Genomic DNA, 25914 nt, shown 5'->3' with positions numbered 1-25914 from the left:
TGTTCCATCGGGGACTTGGCCTGGAGGGTGTTGCACGGAGCGGTCCCGTGCAATAAGGTTTTAAGTAGGTTCACGGGCTCCCAGGCCGCCTGCATTTTTTGCGGCCTGGAGGAGTCCGTGTTTCACGTTTATATGGATTGTGAGAGGTTGCAGCCCCTCTTTCACTACTTGAAGGGGCTGCTCCTCGATTTTTGGTTGCACTTCAGTCCCACGCTCTTGATCTACGGTCACCCGGTGCGGAGGGGAGCGGACAGGTTGGAGGACCTCCTTGTGGGCCTGCTCCTGGGCCTGGCTAAAAGAGCCATCAATTGGTCCAGGCAGCGGGCGGTCGAGGGGGTCGTCCAGCCGGATTGCCTGCATCTCTTCCGCGGCCATGTTCGCGCCCGGGTGGCCCTGGAGATGGAGCACGCGGTGTCCGCCGGTGCGCTTGAGTATTTCCGCGACCGGTGGGCGCCGCGGGGACTGGAGTGCATCATCAACACGGAAAACCAAATTTTAATTTGATTTGTTAAGCTTTAGTTGAACTTTTGTTTATTTACAGTCGAATTGGTTTTTTTTTGGGTCCAAATAAAAGAGTACCCTCTGTTCAAGTAAATACCTGTTTTATTGTTCTCCTGCAGTCTGAGTATTATTGACCCTCGGACACTACACACATTGTCCCAAAACCTGGCGGCGGATGGCGGCCATGCGGCGACTACCGATGCCTAAACGACGCCACTACTCCTGGATCGGTACCCGATCCCTCATATCCAAGATTTCTCTGCCCATTTGGCAGGAAATACCATTTTTTCCAAAGTCGACCTTGTCCGTGGCTACCACCAGGTCCCCGTGCACCCGCAAGACGTCCCGAAAACTGCAGTCATCACCCCATTCGCCCTTTTCGAATTTCTGCGGATGCCGTTTGGACTGAAGAATGCTGCACAGGCTTTCCAGCACCTGATGGACTCCGTACTTCGGGACATCAAGTTTATTTTCGTCTACCTCAATGACATCCTCATCGCCAGTTCCAACAAAGAGGAGCACATCTGCCATTTACGCACCCTTTTTAGACACCTCAGCCAACACGGCCTGATCATCAACCCGGCCAAGTGCCAGTTCGGCCTGCAACAGATCGATTTCTTGGGCCATCGCATCACATCGGACGGCGCAATTCCTTTGCAAACGAAGGTGGAGGCAGTAACATCTTTTCCATGCCCGCAGACCATCAGGGACCTGCAGGAGTTCCTCGGGATGGTAAATTTTTACCACCGCTTCGTGCCTAAGGCAGCTCTTCTCATGCAGCCCCTGTACGAGGCCCTCAAGGGCAAGTCTGGCAAGGATCTGGTAAGCTGGATGGTCGACATGGACCGGGCGCTCGTTGACACAAAAAGCGCCCTCGCCAACGCGACCATGCTGGCGCACCCGCTGCCAGGTGCCACCATCACCCTCACCACCGACGCGTCAGACTACGCCATCAGCGCAGTGCAGGAACAGTGGGTAAATGGAACATGGTAACCGCTGGCGTTCTTCAGCCGTCAACTACGGCGAAACGAGCGGAAATACAGCACTTTCGACCGGGAGTTGCTGGCTCTTTTTCTGGCCATCCGCCATTTCCGGTTCTTGCTGGAGGGACGTCCATTCACTGCTTTTGTAGACCATAAGCCACTAACGTTCGCTATGGCCAAGACTGCCGAACCGTGGTCAGCCCGACAACAACGTCAGTTGACGTTTATCTCTGAGTTCACAACTGATATTCAGCACGTGGCCGGTAAAGACAACCTGGTGGCGGATTGCCTCTCCCGCGCGACCATTCAGGCAGTCCAGCTCAGCATCGACTATGCCCTCATGGCTGCGGATCAAGCCTCGGATCCAGAGGTGCAAGCTTACCGAACCAGCCCCTCTAGCCTCCAAGCGGCCGACGTCAAATTCCACGCCGCAGGCACCACGCTACTTTGTGACATCTCCATAGGAGATCCTCGCCCTATCGTGCCTGGCGCCGGAAAGTGTTTGATGCCATACACGGGCTGTCGCATCCGGGCATGAAGGCCTCGCAAAGGCTGATGTCGTCCAAGTTTGTTTGGGGGGGCATGCATATGGATGTCCGCGACTGGGCCAACACCTGCGTGGTCTGCCAAAAGGCCAAGGTGCAGCGTCACGTCAAAGCTCCATTGGCCACCTTCGCCGTTCCGGAGCGACGGTTCGATCACGTGAATGTGGACCTGGTGGGGCCACTTCCACCTTCTCATGGGTTTACACACATCCTTACGATGGTAGACCGCACCACTAGATGGCCAGAGGCAGTTCCCTTGTCATCCACCACTTCGGCAGACGTAGCCAGGGCATTCATCTCCTCTTGGGTCGCCCGTTTCGGGGTACCGGCGGACATCTCTTCTGATCGTGGACCGCAATTTTCCTCTGAGCTCTGGAACGCTGTGGCTCAGGGGCTCGGCATCAAGCTCTATCGCACCACAGCCTACCATCCACAGGCGAACCGTTTCACAGGTCGCTCAAAGCTGCACTAAGGGCCAGCCTTCAAGACATGGACAGGCTACCATGGGTCCTGTTGGGTCTTCGCACGGCACCCAAGGAAGATCTTCGTTCGTCCTCGACAGAGCTCGTCTATGGCCAACCGCTACGCGTACCAGGTGATTTCCTTCCAACTCCAACAGAGCCATGGTCCGCATCCAATCAACTCATCAGCCACCAGGAGGCAGCCAGGTGTTTTGCACCAGTACCAACGTCGCATCACGGCTTTCAGAACTCCCACGTCCCAGCAGAGCTGAAGAACGCCGAATATGTGTTCATCCGCCACGACGCTCATTGGGATCCGCTCAAAGCTCCTTACACTGGTCCTTTCCGCGTGCTAGAGCCGGGGCACAAAACTTTCTCGGTGGATATCGGAGGTAAACCGGACCACATTTCGGTTGACCGGTTGAAGCTGGCACACTTGGACCTTGACTGCCCGGTCGAGACCGCACAGCCGCCAAAACGTGGCCAACCGCCCACAGTCGCCGTGCCAGATCAAGCGCCACCGCCCGCCAGCCCGCCCACCGTCCAGCAGCTCCCACTCCAACTGTACAGAAGTCGCTCTGACAGGCTTGTCAGGCCTCCTTGCCGTTTCACTTTTTCTGTTAAAGACAATTCTGGGGGGGCGCATGTGTCGGAGCCACTAAGGGACTCCGATCAAATGTATATAATTCCCTTTAACAGTGTGTTAACTACAGCCTGAGTCTGTATCTTTGTATATACTGTTTGCATGTACAGAGCGCGGTCCCTTTAAGAGCGCGGGCAAACGCGATGACGTCACGCCGTTCATCACGTGATCCCCCAATGGTGGGGAAAAACGTCATGACATCATGACGCCAGCCACGGGACCGCCCTAGCAGTTCTCGTGGAGCCTCCAAACTGACTAGACCTGCTTTCGTAGTTCTCGTGCATTGTTTTGTTAAACTCAATTTGTTTTATATTAAACATCGTTTGTTGATCGCCTGAGTCTACCTCAGTCTCTTGATAGGAACTAGACATTCCTACAGATACCCATTTATCACTGGGGATTAATGCTGCTCTCCCCATTCATCACTGTGGGGATTAATGCTCCTGTTAGGAATCTTACGATCCATGAAGAAAGACTCATGAAATAACAACGGACGGCCAGCTGGTGGTGGCGTCCAAGGAGGATTAATACTCGGGCGTGGGCCCAGCATGCCGAGAACGTTTTGTAATCAGGAAATAGTGAAAGATTACTAGACCTCCGTGTTTTGAAACAAGTGGATTAAAGCCTTGCTTTATGCTTGAAACAAGTGCGTAGTGAGTTTTATTACATCAGCTCCTCTCCCCATTTATCAGTGGGGATTAATACTGCTCTCCCCATTCATCACTGTGGCTATTAATGCTGCTCTCCCCATTTCTCACTGCTGATTAATGCTGCTCTCCCCATTTATCACGGGGGATTAATGCTGCTCACCCCTTTTAGCACTGGGGAATAATGCTGCACTCTCTGACATGAATCTTGGCATTCATATGGAAATGACTTATGAAGTCATACTGGGTGGCCTGCTGGTGGGCATGGGCCCAGCTTACACAGGACATTCTTTAACAGGAACTAGTGAAGGACACAACTAGATCTCCATGTTGAAAAACAGTTGATCAAAGCATTGTTTAATACTCAGACCAGGTGCCTAGTAGTTTTCTTATGTCACTCTCCATTTATCTTTGTGGGGATTAATGCTGCTCTCCACATTTATCGCTGGGCATTAATGCTGTTCTCCCCATTTATCTCTGGGGATTATTGCTGCTCTCCCCATTTATCATTGTGGATTAATGCTGCTCTTCCCATTTATCATTGTGGATTAATGCTGCTATCCCCATTTATCACTGGGGATTAATGCTGCTATCCCTATTAATCACTGTGGGGATTAATGCTGTTCTCCCCATTTATCACTGGGGATTAATGCTGCTATCCCCATTAATCACTGTGGGGATTAATGCTGTTCTCCCCATTTATCACTGTGGATTAAGGCTGCTCTCCCCATTTGACACCGGGGATTAATGCTGCTCTCCACATTTATTACTGCGGATTAATGCTGCTCTCCCCATTTATCACTGGGTTAAATGCTGCTTCCCCATTTATCACTGGTGATTAATGTTATCTCCCCATTTATTGCTGTGGGGTTTAACAATTCTCTCCCCATTTATCACTACATATTAATGCTGCTCTCCCCAGTTATCACTGGGGATTAATGCTGTTCTCCCCATTTATCACTGGGGATTAATGCTGCTATCCCCATTAATCGCTGTGGGGATTAATGCTGTTCTTCCCATTTATCACTGTGGATTAAAGCTGCTCTCCCCATTTAACACCGGGGATTAATGCTGCTCTCCACATTTATCACTGGGTTAAATGCTGCTTCCCCATTTATCACTGGTGATTAATGTTATCTCCCCATTTATCGCTGTGGGGTTTAACAGTTCTCTCCCCATTTATCACTACATATTAATGCTGCTCTCCCCATTTATCACTGGGGATTAATGCTGCACTCCCAGACATGAATCTTGGCAATCATGTGGAAATGACTTATGAAGTCATACTGGGTGGCCTGCTGGTGGGCATGGGCCCAGCTTGCACAGGACATTCTTTAGCAGGAACTAGTGAAGGACACAACTTGATCTCCATGTTGAAAAACAGTTGATCAAAGCATTGTTTAATACTCAGACCAAGTGCCTAGTAGTTTTCTTACGTCACTCTCCATTTATCGCTGGGGATTAATGCTGCTCTCCCCATTTATCACTGGGGATTAATGCTGCTCTCCCCAGTTATCACTGGGGATTAATGCTGCTCTCCATTTGTCATTGGGGATTAATGCTGCTCTCCATTTGTCACTGGGGATTAATGCTGCACTCCCCATTTATCACTGAGGATTAATGCTGCTCTCCATTTGTCACTGGGGATTAATGCTGCACTCCCCATTTATCACTGAGGATTAATGCTGCTCTTGTTGAGGCTGCCGCAGAACACGAATGGAGGCCGAACTGATCTGAGGAACACATGGCTTTTATTACATTCTCTTGAGAGATGGCTGCCCCAGCTCCTCTCTCTGCTAAACCCGAAAACTGAATGAGGGCGACGCCCGCGCTTTTGAGTACACACTGAGGGCGATGCCCGCTCCTTTGTCATGCCTTAAAGGCAGCATGCTTCTTAAAGGCAAGGTGCCCGATTTATTGTCCACGGACGGAAAAGTGGATTGCGCCCGTTTAGGTGGCGATCCGCCACACAGCTCCCCCCAGAATCCGCTTAGGAGGTGTGGACGAGACGGTGCAGTGGTCTGATGGGCCGGCCGGAGCGGCTCTTGTAGGACGCCGGTGGACGTGGAACGGCCGGGCGTGGAGCAGCCGGGTGTACTGGCTTGGGGGCAGGTCGGCCGCGTGGCGGTGGACGAGCTACTGGGACCTGCTCACCGGGCTCCGAGTGTGCTGGCTTGAGTCGGTCAACCGACACTTTTTCAGTCCTGTCGCCCACTTGTAGGTCGAAAAATTTGTCCCCAGCCAGTAGCACTTTGTAGGGCCCGTCATACGGGGGTTGAAGGGGTCCGCGGTGGGCATCGTGCTGGGCGAAAATGAACCGTGCCTGGTGCAGGCTTAGCGGGACGTGTGAGGTGGATTCGCCGTGCCGGGCAATGGGCACCGGGGTGAACTGTAGCGCCGGTGAGGTGAAGTCGTGGCGTTGCTGGTCGGCTGACCAGGGTGTCGTGGCGGTGGGCAGGAACTCACCGGGTATGCGCAGCGGCTGGCCGTACACGAGCTCTGCTGCCGATGCGTGGAGGTCTTCTTTAACCGCGGAGCGCAGGCCGAGGAGGACCCACGGGAGTCGGTCGGTCCAGGCGCCGTCCTGGAGGCTGGCTCGAAGAGATGCCTTCAAGGATCTGTGGAACCGCTCACACAGTCCGTTGGCTTGGGGGTGGTACGCTGTGGTGCGGTGAATGGTCACCCTGAGATTGCGTGCGATGGCGGTCCAGAGTTCAGAGGTAAATTGCGGACCTCTGTCCGACGTCATGTCGGAGGGGACGCCGAACCGTGCGACCCAGGTGCTGATGAAGGCTCTGGCGATGTCGGCGGTGGTGGTAGAGGTCAGTGGAATTGCCTCGGGCCAGCGCGTGGTGCGGTCGACGATCGTCAGCAAGTGCGTGTGGCCTTGCGACGGCGGCAGGGGCCCGACGTTGTCCACGTGGATGTGGTCGAATCTACGTGAAGGGACGGTGAACTCCTCGAGGGGTGCTTTCGTGTGTTGCTGCACCTTGGCCCGTTGGCAGGCTAGGCAGGAGTTGGCCCAAGTACGCATATCCTTGCGAAGGCCGCGCCAGACAAAGCGGTTGGCTACCAATTTGATGGATGCGCGGGCGCTGGGGTGGGAGAGGTTGTGGAGAATCTCGAATACCCGGCGGCGCCAGGACGCTGGGACGACGGGCCGAGGTTGAGATAGGGATATGTCGCACTTGACCGTGACTGCGGTCGGGCCGCAGGCGACGTCGGCCAGGCGTAGCCCTGGTAGGTTGGTAGGTGCGGAGAGCAGATCAGGGTCCGTGAGCTGGTCTGCTGCGAGTTGAGCGTAGTCGACTGCCAGGTGTGCGGCATGGATGGCGGGGCGGGAGAGGCAGTCGGCTACCACGTTGTCTCGGCCGGAGACGTGTTGGATGTCCGTGGTGAACTCGGACACTGCCGCGAGCTGGCGCTGCTGCCTGGCGGACCAGGGGTCGGTTGTCTTTGCCATTGCGAATGTCAGGGGTTTGTGGTCGACAAACGCATTGAAGGGGTGGCCCTCCAGCAAAAACCGAAAATGGCGGACCGCCAGGTACAGCGCGAGGAGCTCGCGGTTGAAGGTGCTGTACTTGACCTCCGGGGGGGCGTAGTTGGCGGCTGAAGAAGGCAAGTGGTTGCCAGGCGCCGTCGACCCACTGCTCGTACACGGCGCCGACCGCGTGGTCAGAGGCGTCCGTGGTGAGCGCTACTCTGGCATTGGGCCGTGGGTGCGCGAGCAGGGTGGCGTCGGCGAGCGCGGTCTTGGTGGAGTTGAAGGCGGCTGATACGTCTGCCGTCCATTCGACCGCCATCTTGCCGCTCCTGCCCCGGAGGGCTTCATACAGGGGCCTCATGAGGGACGGCGCTTTGGGGATGAAGCGGTTGTAGAAATTCACCATCCCGAGGAACTCCTGGAGTCCTTTGATGGTGGTGGGGCGGGGAAATTGCTGGACAGCCTGCACCTTGGTGGGCAGGGGAATGGCCCCAGCATGGATGATGTGGTGGCCGAGGAAGTCGATCTTGTCCAGGCCGAACTGGCACTTGGCTGGGCTGAGGATGAGCCCGTGGTCGCTGAGGCGCCCGAACAGGATGCGAAGGTGTTCGAGGTGTTCCTGCTTGGAGGAACTGGCTACCAGGATGTCGTCCAGGTAGACGAACAGGAACTTCAGGTCCCGAAGGACCGAGTCCATGAGCCGTTGGAATGCCTGGGCCGCATTTTTGAGGCCGAAGGGCTTCCGCAGGAACTCGAAAAGCCCAAAGGGGGTGATTACGGCCATCTTGGGGACGTCCGCGGGGTGGACGGGGACTTGGTGGTAGCCGCGTACCAGGTCGACTTTGGAAAAGACTGAGCGGCCGGCCAGTCTAGCCGAGAAGTCCTGAATGTGCGGCACGGGGTACCGATCAGGGGTGGTGGCATCGTTGAGGCGGCGGTAATCCCCGCAGGGGCGCCAACCCCCGCCAGGTTTGGGGGCGATGTGGAGTGGGGAGGCCCAGGGACTGTTGGAGCGGCGGATGATGCCGAGCTGTTCCATAGTGGCAAACTCGGTCCGCGCGATCTCCAGTTTGGCCGGGTCCAGCCTGCGGGCGTGGGCGTACACTGGGGGGCCTGTGGTGGGGATGAAGTATTCCACCCCGTGTTTGGCAACCTCCGCGGAGAAGGTCGGGTTGGTGAGGGCCGGGAATTCGGCCAGGAGTGCCGAGTAGTCATCCGTGGCCCGGGCGTGGTACTGTGACGCCATGTCGGCGGGTTGACGGGGGGCCATGGCGCCCAGGATGGGGGACATGGTGTTCATGTCCACGAGGCGGTGTCGAGGGATGTCTACCAGTGGGCCGTGGGCGCACAGGAAGTCTGCGCCAATGAGAGGGGAGAGTACCTTGGCAGTGATGAACTCCCATCGGTAGCGGCGACCAGCGAGGTCGAGGGTGACTGTGCGGGTGCCGTACGTCCAGATGTCCGAGCCGTTAGCGGCAGCCAGCGCCTGTCCTCGCTCGCCCTTTTGGATGTCGAGGGCGGAGGCCGGGATGATGCTGTGCTGAGCTCCAGTGTCGCACAGGAACCGGCGGCCGGTTTTATCATCCGTGACGTACAGCAGGGAGCCCGCGTGGCCCACGGCCATCGCGGGGGCTGGTACGGGGGCGGACTTGAAGGAGCAGGGAGGTGTGCACCGTTGTGCCCTGGCGCCGAACCGTGCGTGGTAGTAACAGTAGCCCGGGTTTGTGGGGCGCGAAGGCCCCGTGGGCCCCGTGGCTGGGCCTTGTGGCCGGTGAGGGGCGCGCCTAGGCTGTGGCTGCCAGGTCCGGAGCGACGTCGCGGCTGGAGTGAGCAGACAGCAGCTTGTCGGCCTCGTCGGCCAGGGCTTCTAGGTCCGTGAGGCCGGACGCCACGATCGCTGGGCGGATGCTGGGAGGTAGCTGGCGGATGAGCAGCGTGCGGAAGAGGGACCCGGGTGGGCTCTCGTCGGTGAGTGAGAGCATGTGGGAGAGGAGGTCTGACGGTGAGGCGTCACCGAGGCCTGGAAGGTCGAGGAGGCGGCAGTTTCGCTGGTATATTGAGGTTGTAAATTTTTTAAGAAGCGCGGCCTTACGATGTGCATACTTGCCCTCCTCTGTTGAGTTCTGCAGCGCTATCCAGACCTTCGTGACTGTGGAGCTACCGAGTGATGCGACGAGGTAGTCATACTTCGTCCCATCTGTGGTGATGTGTCGCAGCCGGAATCGGGACTCAGCTTAGAGGAACCAGGCTTCGGGCTGGTTTTCCCAAAACTCCGGCAGTTTCACGGAAACTGCGTTCGTGTCCGCCATTGCAGTGCTCGGAATACGTTCTGAGCGTCGGGGTCACCGATGTTGAGGCTGCCGCGGAACACGAATGGAGGCCGAACCGATCTGAGGAACACATGGCTTTTATTACATTCTCTTGAGAGATGGCTGCCCCAGCTCCTCTCTCTGCTAAACCCGAAAACTGAATGAGGGCGACGCCCGCGCTTTTGAGTACACACCGAGGGCGATGCCCGCTCCTTTGTCATGCCTTAAAGGCAGCATGCTTCTTAAAGGCAAGGTGCCCGATTTATTGTCCACGGACGGAAAAGTGGATTGCGCCCGTTTAGGTGACGATCCGCCACACACTACCCATTTATCATTGGGGTTTAATGCTGCTCTCTCCATGTATCACAGTGGGGTTTAATGCTGCTCTCCACATTTATCGCTGGGGATTAATGCTGTTCTTCCCATTTATCGCTGGGGATTATTGCTCCTCTCCCCATTTATCACTGTGGATTAATGCTGCTCTCCCCATTTAACACTGTGGTTTAATGCTGCTCTCCCCATTTATCACTGGGCTTTAATGCTGCTCTCTCCATGTATCAGAGTGGGGTTTAATGCTGCTCTCCACATTTATCACTGGGGATTAATGCTGTTCTCCCCATTTATCTCTGGGGATTATTGCTCCTCTCCCCATTTATCACTGGGTATTAATGCTGCTCTCCCCATTTATCACTGGGTATTAATGCTGCTCTCCCCATTTATCACTGGGGATTAATGCTGTTCTCCCCATTTATCTCTGGGGATTATTGCTCCTCTCCCCATTTATCACTGGGTATTAATGCTGCTCTCCCCATTTATCACTGGGGATTAATGCTGCTCCCCCCATTTATCACTGGGGTTTAATGTTGCTCTCTCCATGTATCACAGTGGGGTTTAATGCTGCTCTCCCCTTTTATCACTGGGGATTAATGCTGCACTCTTTGACATGAATCTTGGCAATCATGTGGAAATGACTTATGGGCCTAGAAATTCGGTGGGCTGCGCCACCAGTTAGCGCCTAAAGAGGGCACTCAGTGGCATTAGCGCCACGAGCCACGCCTCCCGTGATATTTAGCTGTGGCGCTAATGGCGGCGTTAGCCTATTGTGCTGCGCCGCAACCGATGACGTCATCGGTGTGCGCAGCACCCCGCTACCGCCCCGATCGCGATATTTGGTAGCGCCCGCCTCCGTAGCGCCGTTCGCAAATCGCGCCCGGTTCATGGGGCCTACCTGTGGTGGGAGTGGCGCAAATTAAGGTGGAGGTGCGGGGCGGCTGATTTTTTCGGCGGCCGCCTGCCAGCATCTCCATCCCTGGCCTCCTGATCTACCCCCGCGGCAGTGCTGGCTGTTTTCCGAGAGCCTGGCACTTCTCCTTGGTGCCGGGCTCTTTTGCCGGCACTCGCGATCTCTGATCGCACTGGTGCAGGCCCCTCCCCCTTAAGAATGGGAGGAAGGCCTGCAGTAGCGCAGCGTGCGGCACGTTGCGCTGCGATATTCAGTTTCAGCGCCCTAAGAGGGACGCAAAGCGCCTCGAGCAGCACCCCGTGTCACTCTTGGGGCGCACAATCTGAATTTCCGGCGGTCGCAACTGTTCCGATCGCAGCGGTAATTCCGGTGCCCAGGCGAGCTGTGTGCCCCGTTTGCGGCTCCACCGAATTTCTCCCCCATGAAGTCATACTGGGTGGCCTGCTGGTGGGCATGGGCCCAGCTTACACATGACATTCTTTAGCAGGAATTAGTGAAGGACACAACTTGATCACCATGTTGAAAAACAGTTGATCAAAGCATTGTTTAATACTCAGACCAGGTGCCTAGTAGTTTTCTTATGTCACTCTCCATTTATCTCTGTGGGGATTAATGCTGCTCTCCACATTTATAGCTGTTGATTAATGCTGCTCTCCCCATTTATCACTGGGGATTAATGCTGCTCTCCCCATTTATCACTGGGGATTAATGCTGCTCTCCATTTATCACTGTGGTGTTTAATGCTGCTCTCCCCATTTATCACTGGGAATTAATGCTGCTCCCTCCATGTATCACTGTGGGGTTTTATGCTGCTACCTCCATATATCGCTGTGGGGATTAATGCTGCTCTCCCCATTTATCAATGGGGATTAATGTTCCTCTCCCCATTTATCACTCAGTTTTAATGCTGCTCTCCCCATTAATCACTGGAGATTAATGCTGCTCTCCCCATTAATCACTGGAGATTAATGCTGCTCTCTCCATTAATCACTGGAGATTAATGCTGCTCTCCCCATTAATCACTGGGGATTAATGCTGCTCTCCCCATTAATCACTGAGGATTAATGCTGCTCTCTCCATTAATCACTGGAGATTAATGCTGCTCTCCCCATTAATCACTGGAGATTAATGCTGTTCTCCCCATTTATCACTGGGAATTAATGCTGCTCTCCCCATTTATCACTGGGGATTAATGTTCCTCTCCCCATTTATCACTGAGTTTTAATGCTGCTCTCCCCAGTAAACACTGGAGATTAATGCTGCTCTCCCCATTAATCACTGGGGATTAATGCTGTGCTCCCCATTTATCACTGGAGATTAATGCTGCTCTCCCCATTAATCACTGGCGATTAATGCTGTTCTCCCCATTTATCACTGGGAATTAATGCTGCTCTCCCCATTTATCACTGGGGATTAATGCTGCTCTCCCTATTTATCACTGGATAATAATGCTGCTCTCCCCATTAATCACTGGAGATTAATGCTGCTCTCCCAATTAATCACTGGAGATTAATGATCCTCTCCCCATTTATCACTGAGGATTAATGCTGCTCTACCCATTTATCACTGGGGTTTAATGCTGCTCTCTCCATGTATCACAGTGGGGTTTAATGCTGCTCTCCACATTTACTGCTGGGGATTAATGCTGTTCTCCCCATTTATCTCTGGGGATTATTGCTCCTCTCCCCATTTATCACTGTGGATTAATGCTGCTCTCCCCATTTATCACTGTGGGAATTAATGCTGCTCTCCCCAAATATCTCTGGGGATTAATGCTGCTCTCCCCATTTATCACTCAGAGGATTAATGCTGCTCTTCCCATTTTTCACAGGGGATTAATGCTGCTCTCATCATTTATTGCAGTAGATTACCACTGCTCTCTCCATTTGTCACTTTGGGGATTAATGCTGTTCGCCCCATTCATCACATTGGGTATTAATGCTCCTGTTATGAATCTTATAATCCATGAAGAAAGACTCATGAAATAACACTGGACGGCCAGCTGTTGGCACCGTCGAAGGGCCCAGCTTGCCCAGGACATTTTGTAAACAGGAACTAGCGAAAGATAACTAGACCTCCATGTTTTGAAACAAGTTGATTAAAGCCTTGCTTTATACTCAAACCAAGTGCGTAGTGAGTTTTATTACGTCAGCTCCTCTCCCCATTTATCACTGGGGATTAATGCTCCTCTCCCCATTTATCACTGGGGATTAATGCTGCTCTCCCCATTTATCACTGGGGATTAATGCTGCTCTCTCCATGTATCTCTGAGTGGTTTATTGCTGCACTCCCCATTTATCACTGGGATTTAATGCTGCTCTCCCCAATTATCACTGTGGGGATTAATGCTGCTCTCGCTATTTATCACTGCGGATTAATGCTGCTCTCCACTATTACCACTGTGGCAATTATTGCTTCTCTCCCCATTTATCACTGGGGAATTAATGCTGCTGTCCCCATTTATCACTGTGTGGATTAATGCTGCTCTCGCTATTTATCACTTGGGATTAATGCTGCTCTTCCCATTTGTCACAGGGGATTAAAGATGCTCTCTCCATTTATCACTGTGGGAATTAATTCTTCTCCCTCCATTTATCAATGGGGATTAATGCTGCTCTCCCTTTTTATCACTGGGGATTAATGCTGCTCTCCCCATTTATCACTGGGGTTTAATGCTGCTCTCTCCATGGGGTCGATTTTCCTTAACTGTCGGGAAGGAGACGGGACGACAACTTTTGGGTTTTAGTCCCGTCTACATCGACGTCCGGCCAATCCGTGCGATTTTCCCTTGATTGACCTTGTTGATCCTGCCCAGCGGGCTCAGCAGGCCAATTAAGGGCCACCCGGCAACAGGTGATGTCACAGACTGAAATTTCATCTGTCAAGAGGTCTTGACAGATGAAATATCAATGTTTCACAACTGTTTGAAGCTGTCAAACACTGACAGTCTGACTTCTAACCTGAGTCCTTCTACAAAGACTCAGTTAGAAATCTCACCGGCAATGAAAGCTGAAGGCTGTCACTTTTGACAGATCGCAGCCATTTTGCTTTCAGTGCCGGCTGAGTGATGGACTCCCGAAACCTAGAGGAAGAAAGGCTGTTAATGTAAGTACAGGTAATTTAAACTTCTTTACACATTTTACACACACCAAACACACTTACCTTTGCACTTATGCACCCATCATTCACCTGAACACCAACATCGCGACCCCTCCAAGTCCTTCAACCCGACGGCCCGACTGCTCTAACCTGGCGTGGTTTGGAGCCGTCGGGAATCCCACACGACACCCCTCAAAATAGGGATTAGGCTAAAAACTGCCTGTTAACTGCCTGTTAACAGGCAGTTAATTGGCACTAATCGCTTCCAGCCTCGGGTCGGCGGGTCCCAGTGCGGGGCGGGTACCAGCCTCCTGTTAAAATTACGTGGAGGTGGGTTTTGGGCGGGATGGTGTCAGGACCCCCGAATGCGGGATTATCCCCCCCCCACACGCCTGAAACCCCGCCTGACGGCTCCAGGAAAATCTACCCCATGTATCTCTGAGGGGTTTATTGCTGCACTCCCCATTTATCACTGGAGATTAATGCTGCTCTTGTAGGAACGGAGGTTCCTATCAAAAAGACTGAGTTCGACTCAGGCAATTAAAATAATGAACTTTAATGAAACGAAGCGAGTTTAAACTGGAACCTGCTAGAACACATCAATAACAGGTCGACTCTCCTTGAGGGCTCCACGAGGACTGATCCTCTGGTCAGAAGACGGATGTCATGATGTCATCACGTTCTTCCCGCCATTGGGGCATCACGTGACTAACGGCATGACGTCATCACGTTGAACCCGCGCTGTAAAGGTAACTAGGCATTGTACAGTCAAACAGTGTAATTAAAGGTACAGGCACAGACAGTAACTACATTGCTGTTAAAGGAATTATGTACAACCGCTCTGAGTCCTTTGGTGGCTTCGCCACATGCGCCCCCCCAGAATTGTCTTTAACAGAAAAGGTGAGGTGAGGAGGAGGCCTGATGAGCCTGTCCGATCGACTTCGATACCCTGGTAGAGGAAGTTGACGACCGGTGGTCGAGTTGGCAGTCGGTTGCGGCTGAGCAGGCGCGGCGAGCGCGGTTGAGTTGGCAGGCGGCTTTGGTTGATCTGGTGCGGCGGCAGCGGGCGGTCGGCCACGTTTGGGTGGTTGAGCGACTATGACAGGGTGGTCCAGGTCCAGGTGAGCCAGCTTCAAGCGATCCACCGAGATGTGATCCGGCTTCCCTCCGATGTCGACCGAAAAGGATTTGTCTCCTGGTTCGATGACACGGACAGGACCAGTGTAAGGGGGCTTGAGCGGATCCCGGTGAGCGTCGTGGCGGATGAAGACATACTCCGCATTCTTCAGTCCCGGTGGCACATAGGAGTTCTGCAAACCGTGATTGGACGTAGGTACCGGAGCGAAGCATCTGGCCGCTTCCTGGTGGCGAACGAGTTGCTGGGAGGCGGACCATGGCTCTGTGGGAGAAGGGAGGAAATCTCCTGGTACACGGAGCGGCTGGCCATAGACGAGTTCAGCTGAAGATGATTGTAGGTCGTCTTTGGGTGCCGTACGAAGACCCAACAGGACCCATGGGAGTCTGTCCACCCGTCCTGCGCCTTGAAGACTGGCCTGAAGAGAGGCTTTAAGCGACCAGTTGAATCGCTCGCAAAGGCCGTTTGCCTGTGGATGATAGGCGGTGGTGCGATGAAGTTTGGTACCGAGCCACTGAGCCACAGCGTTCCAAAGCTCAGAGGAAAATTGTGGCCCGCGGTCAGAAGAGATGTTCGCCGGTACCCTGAAACGGGCAACCCAACAGGAGATGAAAGCTCTAGCGACGTCTGCCGAAGCGGTGGAAACCAAAGGAATTGCCTCTGGCCACCTAGTGGTGCGGTCCACTATGGTGAGGAGATGAGTATAACCCTGAGAAGGCGGAAGCAGCCCCATGAGGTCCACATGCACGTGGTTGAAACGACGCTCCGGAACAGTGAACGCAGCCACTGGAGCCTTGACATGACGCTGGACTTTGGCCTTCTGGCATACGACGCAGGTATTAGCCCAGTCACGGACATCAATGTGCATACCTTTCCAGACAAACTTGGCCGACATATGCCGTTGTGAAGCCTTCATCCCCGGGTACGACAACCCGTGTATGGCATCAAAAACCTTCTGGCGCCATGCGACTGGCACGATAGGTCGAGGAAATCCCATGGAAACGTCGCAAAGGAGCGTGGCACCTGCGGCCTGGAAGATGACGTCGGTCGCTTGGAAGCTAGAGGGAATGGTTCTATATGATTGGACCTCCGAGTCTGAGGCCTGATCTGCAGCCATGAGGGCGTAGTCGATTCCCAGGTGCACCGCGTGGACCGTCGCATGGGAGAGGCAATCTGCCACCAGGTTGTCCTTACCAGACACATGTTGAATGTCCATGGTAAATTCGGAAATGAACTTCAAGTGACATTGTTGACGAGCGGACCACGGTTCGGTGGTCTTGGCCATGGCGAACATAAGGGGTTTGTGGTCGACAAAAGCCGTGAAGGGACGCCCCTCCAATAAAAACTGGAAATGGCGAATGGTGAGGAAAAGGGCCAGTAGCTCCCTATCGAAGGTGCTGTACTTTTTTTCATTCTTTCGTAGTTGACGGCTGAAAAACACTAGCGGTTGCCACGTGCCGTTGACCCACTGTTCCTGTACTGCACCGATGGCGTAGTCTGACGCGTCGGTGGTAAGGGCCATAGTAGCACCTGAAAGTGGGTGCGCCAGCATGGTTGCGTTGGCCAAAGTGTTCTTGGTGTCGCCAAATGCCTGGACCATCTCAGCTGACCAGCTGACTGGATCTTTACCGGACTTGCCCTTGAGGGCCCCGAACAAAGGTTGCATGAGTTGAGCCGCCTTGGGGACAAAACGGTGGTAGAAGTTGACCATCCCCAGGAACACCTGCAAGGCCTTGACTGTCGACGGCCGCGGGAAAGAAGTAACCACCTCAACCTTTGTCGACAAAGGGACGGCGCCGTCCGATGTTATGCGCTGTCCCAGGAAGTCGATTTGTTGCAGGCCGAACTGGCACTTGGCCGGGTTCACAGAATCACAGAATCCTCACAGTGCAGATAGAGGCCATTTCGGCCCATCGAGCCTGCACCGACACATATCCCACCCTATCCCCGTAACCCCCACGTATTTAATCCCCTAACACTAAGGGTCAATTTATCATAGCCAAATCAACCTAACCCGCACATCTTTGGACTGTGGGAGGAAACCAGAGCACCCGGAGGAAACCCACGCAGACACAGGGAGAATGTGCAAACTCCACACAGACAGTCGCCCGAGGCCAGATTTGAACCCGGGTCCCTGGCGCTGTGAGGCAACAGTGCTAACCACTATGCCACCATGCCCCCCCGTGTTGGCTGAGGTGTGTAAAGAGGGAACGCAAATGGGAGATGTGCTCCTCCTTGCTGGCACTGGAGATGAGTATGTCGTCAAGGTAGACGAAAATGAAACGCAGGTCTCGAAGAACGGAGTCCATTAAATGCTGGAACGCCTGTGCTGCGTTCTTTAAGCCAAACAGCATCCGCAGGAACTCAAAGAGGCCAAAAGGGGTGATAACTGCAGTTTTCGGGACGTCTTGTGGGTGCACTGGAACCTGGTGATATCCACGGACGAGGTCGACTTTAGAGAAGATAGAATTTCCCGCCAAGTGGGCCGAGAAATCCTGGATATGCGGGATCGGGTACCGATCCGGAGTGGTGGCGTCGTTGAGGCGTCGGTAGTCACCGCATGGCCGCCAGCCGCCGCCTGGTTTCAGCACAATGTGGAGAGGCGAGGACCAGGGACTCTTAGATCGCCGAATGATCCCGAGCCGCTCCATCGTGTCAAACTCCGCCTTTGCAGCTGCGAGCTTGCCGGGTTCGAGCCTTCTAGCCCGTGCATAAACCGAGGAGCCAGTCGTGGTGATGTGATGTTCAACACCATGTTTCGTCGCCGAAGAGGAGAAGGTTTTCAATGTAGGAACGGAGGTGCCTATCAAAAAGACTGAGTTCGACTCAGGCAATTAAAATAATGAACTTTAGTGAAACAAAACGAGTTTAAACTGGAAACTGCTGGAACACATCAATAACAGGTCGACTCTCCTTGAGGGCTCCACGAGGACTGATCCTCCGGTCAGAAGACTGACGTCATCACGTTATCACGTTCTTCCCAACATTCGGGCATCACGTGACTAACGGCATGACGTCATCACGTTGAAACCGCGCTGTAAAGGTAACTAGACATTGTACAGTCAAACAGTGTAATTAAAGGTACAGGCACAGACAGTAACTACATTGCTGTTAAAGGAATTATGTACAACCGCTCTGAGTCCTTTGGTGGCTCCACCACACCCTCCCCATTTATCACTGGGAATTAATGCTGCTATTGTAGGAGTCTGTGCACTCCTAACAAAAACACTGTGAACTAAACTGGTAGTTAACAAACTTAGTTTAATGCACTGAAAGTATTACAAAACAAAAACGCAGGAGAAACTCCAAACAGGTCTGTACACTAGCTCACTCCATGAGGACTAACTGGAAACACCCTACAACCCTGATGTCATGATGTCATCACGTTTCCCGCCGTTGGGAACGTCACGTGACCCACGTGATGACGTCATCGCGTCAGATCACGATTTTATCGATCCCGCGCTGTTTAAACAGGGCAAACATTAAAAGGTAACAATAATCATTAAAGACAATTGTACAAGTTACTGTGAGAGTCTCTTTGGTGGCTTTGCCACATACGCCCCCCCAGAATTGTCTTTAATGAGGAAAGTCAATCACCGAGGAGGTCGGACAAGCCTGTTTGACCAACTCCTAAATTCCCGGAGAGGAAAACGCTGAGCAGGTGGTGAGCTGGCAGGTAGCACGGTGTGGTTAGGCGTAGCGGTGGCCGGCGGCTGGCCACGGCGCGGAAGCTGCGCCAGTTCGACCGGCTGTTCGAGGTCCAGGTGCGCAGGTTTGAGGCGATCAACAGAGATGTGATCAGGCTTGCCCCCGATGTCGATCACAAAACTCTTGTCCCCGGTCTGTAGAACCTGGAACGGACCTGCATAAGGAGGTGCAAGCAGGGTACGATGGCCGTCTTGGTGCACAAAGACGAACTTGGCCTTTGACAGCTCCCCAGGGATGTTGGAAGAAGGCAAACCGTGCTGCGAGGTCGGAACTGGGTGGAAACACGGAGCCGCGTCCCGATGGGCCTCTCGCTGACTGGCTGCCGACCACGCCCGCGTAGGGGATGGCAGGAACTCGCCCGGAACTCGAAGTGGCTGACAGTAAACCATTTCCGCGGCTGACAACTGTAGATCCTCCTTCGGCGCCGTGCGCAGTCCCAGCATCACCCACGGCAGTTTATCGACCCATGCTGCATCCAGAAGGCTGGCCCTGAGCGACGCCTTCAATGAACGGTGGGACCGCTCGCACAAGACGTTCGCTTGCGGGTGATAAGCCGTAGTGCGGTGTAGTTTAGTGCCCAATACTGAGGCCACCTCATTCCATAGTTCCGCCGAAAATTGCGGCCCGCGATCCGACGAAATATCTGCAGGGACACCAAACCGGGCTACCCATGATGAAATGAAGTCTCGCGCAACATCCGCAGAGGTGGTGGACGTCAGGGGAACCGCCTCCGGCCACCTCGTGGTGCGATCCACCATTGTCAGAAGGTGCGTAAAACCACGGGACGGTGGAAGTGGGCCCACTAGGTCAACGTGAATGTGGTCGAAATGCCGCTCCGGTACCTCGAAGGTGGCCAGAGGGGCCCTGACGTGCCCTTGCACCTTGGCCCGTTGACAAACCACACAAGTGTTCGCCCAGTCGTGGACGTCTTTGCGTATTCCTCTCCATACGAATTTGGAGACAAGCAGCTTCTGCGACGCCCGCACTCCAGGATGCGACAGCCCGTGTATGGCGTCGAAAACGCCTCAGCGCCAGGTGGACAGCACAATCGGACGGGGTGCACCCAACAAAACATCGCACAGTAGAGTGGTACCTGCCGCATGGAACGGTACATCTCTCGGCTGGAGGCTGGCGGGGACAGAACGAAAGTCCTGAGTCTCCGGGTCGGCAGCCTGGTCGGCTGCCATTCTTGCAAAATCAATGCCTAATTGAACGGCCTGGACGGCGGTGCAGGAAAGGCAATCAGCGACGATGTTGTCCTTGCCGGCCACGTGCCTGACGTCGGTGGTGAATTCGGAGATGTAAGTCAGCTGTCGTTGTTGCCGAGCCGACCACGGTTCAGCTGTCTTGGCCATCGCAAACGTCAATGGTTTGTGGTCAACAAACGCAGTGAAGCGGCGCCCTTCGAGGAGGAATCGGAAGTGGCGGATGGCCAGAAACAAAGCTAACAACTCCCTGTCGAAAGTACTGTTTCGACGTTCATGCCGTTGCAGCTGGCGGCTAAAAAATGCTAGAGGCTGCCATGCGCCATCGACCCATTGCTCCTGGACGGCCCCCACAGCGTAATCCGACGCGTCCGTCATGAGGGCGATGATAGCTCCTGGCAGGGGATTTGCCAACATTGTCGCGTTCGCAAGCGCGGTCTTCATATCCTCGAAGGCGCGACCCATTTCTTGCGACCAAACCATGGGCTCCTTTCCCGTCTTGCCCCTGAGGGCCTTGTAGAGCGGCTGCATGAGCTGTGCGGCCCTGGGGATGAACCGGTGGTAAAAATTAACCTTCCCCAGGAACTCCTGTAAGGCTTTCACGGATTGCGGCTTCGGGAACGCCGTGATCGCCTCCACCTTAGCTCGAAGCGGCGTTGCCCCTGCGGAAGTTATGCGGTGTCCGAGAAAATCGAGCTGCGCCAGGCCGAAACGGCATTTGTCCGGGTTCACAATGAGGCCGTGCTGCTGAAGCCGTCGAAAAAGGACACGGAGATGCTTGAGGTGTTCATCCTTTGTGGTGCTAGCAATCAGAATGTCAAAAAATCGAGGTCCCGCAGAACCGAGTCCATAAGGTGCTGGAATGCCTGTGTCACATTTTTAAGCCCAAAGGGCATGCGGAGGAATTCAAAAAGTCCAAAAGGGGTGATGACAGCCATCTTTTGGACATCCTGGGGGTGCACTGGGACCTGATGGTACCCACGGACAGGGTCGACCTTTGAGAATATTGACTTCCCCACCAAATGCGCAGAGAAATCTTGTATGTGGGGGATGGGGTAACGGTCGGGGGTCATTATCTCATTGAGGCGACGATAGTCGCCACAGGGCCGTCATCCCCCGCCGGGCTTTGGGACGATGTGGAGCGGTGAAGACCAGGGACTACTGGACCGGCGAATAATCCCCAGCTTCTCCATCGCGGCGAACTCCACCTTCACCGCCGCAAGCTTGCTGGGCTCCAAGCGCCACGCCCTGGCGTAGACGGGAGAGCCGATTGTCGAAATATGATGCTCCACCCGATGCTTGGCGGTCGAAGCTGAAAAGGTGGGCTTTGTCAGCTCGGGGAAGTCCCCAAGAAGGCGGGAGAAGTCATTGGGAGGTGGCCGCGCGCAGGAGACCGAGTGCGGTGCAGCCGTGCTGCGCGCACCTGAAATACCGTCGAGCGTGGCGGCGTGAACGAGGCGTCGGTTTTTCACATCCACCAACAGGCCATTGGTGCCTAAAAAGTCGGCGCCCAAAAGGGCCTGCGAAATTTGAGCGGTGACGAAATCCCAGGTAAAGCGCTGGCCACCGAAACAGACTTGCACCCGTCGTTTCCCGCAAGTGCGGATCGTACCCCCGTTGGCAGCTTGGAGGGGGGGACCCCGTCTGCCGAACCGAAGGTCAAGGACCGAGGCAGGAAGTATGCTGCACTGTGCCCCCGTGTCACACAAAAAACGACGGCCCGAGATGGAGTCGGTTAAATACATGAGATTCCCGGAGTCGCCGATCGCCATCGTGGCCGCGGGGGCCGCACTGGACCTGGTGTTCTTGACTCGCGGCGGTCTGTTCGACAGTCTGGGCACGAAACTACACGGTGGTCGGCAGCAGCGGGCCTTCGGGCCAAAACGAGTGTGGTAGTAACAGTAACTGGCCATGGGAGGCGCCAGAGCCGGGCCCCTCGGGGCGGGGCGTTGCGCGATGGTGCAGTATGGCTGCCGGACCGCGTAAATTTTATCCGCCTCTTCGGCGAGCGCGATGCAGTCCCCGGTGTCTGATCTGGTGAGGGCTGCCTGGACGTGTTCGGGCAGCTGCGTAAGGAACAGCTCGCGGAACAGGAAACATGGGGGTTCGGACCCCAGGAGCGTTAGCACGTGGCTCATTAGTTCCGAGGGTTTGGAGTCACCTAACCCTGGTAGTGTCAGTAAGCGGTAAGCGCGCTCCGCCTTGGCAAGGCCAAATACCTGCAGCAGCCGAGTCTTGATGGCTACATACTTGTCAGTTTTCGGGGGGTTCTCCAGAAGGCTGATGATCCTCGACGCCGTCGAGCTATCAAGGGCGGAGACCACGTACAAATATCGGGTCAGGTCCTGCACGATGTTGCGGAGTTCAAATTGCGCCTCGGCCTGCACAAACCAGGAAGCCGCCTGTTGTTCCCAGAATTGGGGGAGCTTCAAGGCCACAGCGTTGGTATCCATCACTGGCCTGCGTTCCGTGTCCACCGCGAAAAACGATCGCGAGGATTCGGGGTCACCAATGTAGGAGTCTGTGCACTCCTAACAAAAACACTGTGAACTAAACTGGTAATTAACAAACTTAGTTTAATGCACTGAAAGTATTACAAAACAAGAAACGCAGGAGAAACTCCAAACAGGTCTGTACACTAGCTCACTCCACGAGGACAAACTGGAAACGCCCTCCAACCCTGACGTCATGACATCATCACGTTTCCCGCCGTTGGGAACGTCACGTGACCCACGTGATGACGTCATCACGTCAGATCGCGATTTTATCGATCCCCCGCTGTTTAAACAGGGCAAAAATTAAAAGGTAACAATAATGATTAAAGACAATTGTACAAGTAACTGTGAGAGTCTCTTTGGTGGCATTGCCACACTATCCACATTTATCACTGGGGATTAATGCTGCTCTCACCATTTATCACTGGGTTAAATGCTGCTTCCCCATTTATCACTGGGGATTAATGCTATCTCCCCATTTATCGCTGTGGGGCTTAGCAGTTCTCTCCCCATTTATCACTACATATTAATGCTGCTCTCCCCAGTTATCACTGGGGATTAATGCTGCTCTCCCCATTTATCTCTGTTTTTAATGCTGCTCTCCACATTAATCACTAGAGATTAATGCTGCACTCCCCATTTATCACTGGAGATTAATGTTGCTCTCCCCATTTATCACTGTGGGGATTAATGCTGTTCTCCCCATTTATCACTGGAGATTAATGCTGCTCTCCCCTTTACTCATTGGAGATTAATGATCCTCTCCCCATTTATCACTGAGGATTAATTCTGCTCTACCCAGTTATCACTGGGGTTTAATGCTGCTCTCTGCATGTATCACTGTGGGGATTAATGCTGCTCTCCACATTTATCGCTGGGGATTAATGCTGCTCTCCCCATTTATCTCTGGGGATTATTGCTCCTCTCCACATTTATCACTGTGGATTAATGCTGCTCTCCCCATTTATCACTGTGGGGATTAATGCTGCTCTCCCCATTTAACACTGTGGATTAATGCTGCTCTCCCCATTTAACACTGTGGATTAATGCTGCTCTCCACATTTATCGCTGGGGATTAATGCTGCTCTCCCCATTTATCTCTGGGGATTATTGCTCCTCTCCACATTTATCACTGTGGATTAATGCTGCTCTCCCCATTTATCACTGTGGGGATTAATGCTGCTCTCCCCATTTAACACTGTGGATTAATGCTGCTCTCCCCATTTAACACTGTGGATTAATGCTGCTCTCCCCATTTAACACTGTGGATTAATGCTGCTCTCCCCATTTATCACTGGGGATTAATGCTGCTCTCCCCATTTAACACTGTGGATTAATGCTGCTCTCCCCATTTATCACAGGGGGTTAGTGCTGTTCTCCCCATTTATCACTCTGGGGATTAATGCTGCTCTCCCCATTTATCACTGGGGATTAATGCTGCTCTCCCCATTTATCACTGTGGATTAATGCTGCTCTCCCCATTTATCACTGTGATGATCAATGTTTTGATACCCATTTATCACTGGGGATTAATGCTGCTCGCCCCATTCATCACTGTGGGTATTAATGCTGCTGTTATGAATCTTATGATCCATGAAGAAAGACTCATGAAATAACACTGCACGGCCAGCTGTTGGCGCCGTCCAAGGAGTATAAATACTCGGGCATGGGCCCAGCTGTCCCAGGACATTTTGTAAACAGGAACTAGTGAAAGATAACTAGACCTCCATGTTTTGAAACAAGTTGATTAAAGCCTTGCTTTATACTCAAACCAAGTGCGTAGTGAGTTTTATTACGTCAGCTCCTCTCCCCATTTATCACTGGTGTTGTTTCTCAAGGGGTTTTATACCCTTACCTATATAACAATTAAGAAGGACTCCGGGGTGGAGAGTTTAGTTAACGGCCATTTTATTTACAATGTGCTTCTTCACTCAATGCACGACATTTCCCATAGTGCATTGCCAATCACCACTACGGTATCCCATGTGGGACAATTCTAATACACATTCAAAATACACAACATATTTCCTCCCCCTTAAAATAGAATGTCCACAAAACAGAATAACTGAAAATGTCTATAACTTTGGAAGAGAGGGTAGACTGCCTCTACATTCCGCTAACCCTGGGGATTATTCTGCCCCATGCACACAGGTTAGCACTAACTGTAACTAAGGCGCTCTGGAGGCTGCCTTTCTCTTTGGGGGTAACGCCTAGTCTCAGGAGCAGGCTCTGGCTGGCTCTCCTGTGACCCTGCATGCGTGGCTTCCTCCCTCGATGGCACAAGAGTGGATGGTGCCACCGTCTCAGGGTCGGACAACCAGTCCCTGCTGGAGCCCCCAGCAGGTCCTTGATCCTCTGTTTCTTGGGTTACCTGTGGCGACTGTCTTGGCAGTAACTGGTCTACATGCCGTCTCCATGTTCGGTTGTCTCCGGTGCGGACTCGGTATGAAACGGGGCCCGTCTTTTGAGTGACTGTAGCCGGGACCCACCACTCCGGGGTGGTGTAGTTACGCACGAGAACTTTGCCCCCCACCACAAAGTGTCGTTCTTTGGACCTCTGAGCTTGTCTGCTGACTTGATCCTGCTGATTGGCGTGCACCACTGCTTCTGTGGACGTTGGCCTCAGCAGGTCAAGGCGTGTCCATAGCTGCCTTCCCATGAGTAGGTAAGCAGGAGATGCTCCAGTCATAGCATGAGGCGTGTTTCGGTATTTCAGCAAGAAAGCATTCAGGCGCTGCTTTAGAGGAGCATCACTTCTTGCCGCTTTCAACGCGCGTTTCAGCGTTCTGACAAATCTCTCCGCCAATCCATTCATGGATGGATGATAAGGCGCGGAGAACCTGTGCTGGATTCCATTGCTCTTGAGGAACTCCTCCATCTCCTGGGATGTGAACTGTATTCCATTGTCGGTTACAATCTGCTCCGGCAGACCAAATCGCCCGAACATCTCTCTCAGAGTCTCGATGGTTTTCTCCGTAGTGGTAGTGGACATTACTGCAACCTCCAGCCATTTGGAATGGGAGTCTACCGCGACCAGGAACATCGCTCCTTCCACTGGTCCCGCGAAGTCCAGATGGATCCGTTGCCACGGTGTCGCCGGCCATTCCCATGGATGCAGTGGCGCTGCTCTTGGCGTATCCCTGGTTGTCTCGCATGATGGGCATGATTTTGCTTCAACTTCAATTTCATGATCCAGACCGGGCTTCGTGCCAGCTCCTTCATCCGGACAATACCACAATGCCCTGAGTGTAGCTCGTAGAGGACATGTTTCCACAGCTTTGGTGGTATAATCACTCGCATGCCCCAAAGGAGGCATCCTGACGTGACAGACAACTCCTTCCCTCTTGACAGGTAAGGTAGGAGCTCAGGTGGTGCGTCTGACACCCGTGATCCGTCTCCTCGCATCACCCGATCCAGCACCTTGGATAGTGTAGGGTCCACTCTGGTCTCTTTCTT

This window comes from Somniosus microcephalus, chromosome 1 (genome assembly GCF_052327205.1).
Source record: "Somniosus microcephalus isolate GS21.2 chromosome 1, FLI_Smic_1.0, whole genome shotgun sequence".
Classification (NCBI taxonomy): domain Eukaryota; kingdom Metazoa; phylum Chordata; class Chondrichthyes; order Squaliformes; family Somniosidae; genus Somniosus; species Somniosus microcephalus.
This window is presented reverse-complemented; position numbering follows the sequence as displayed.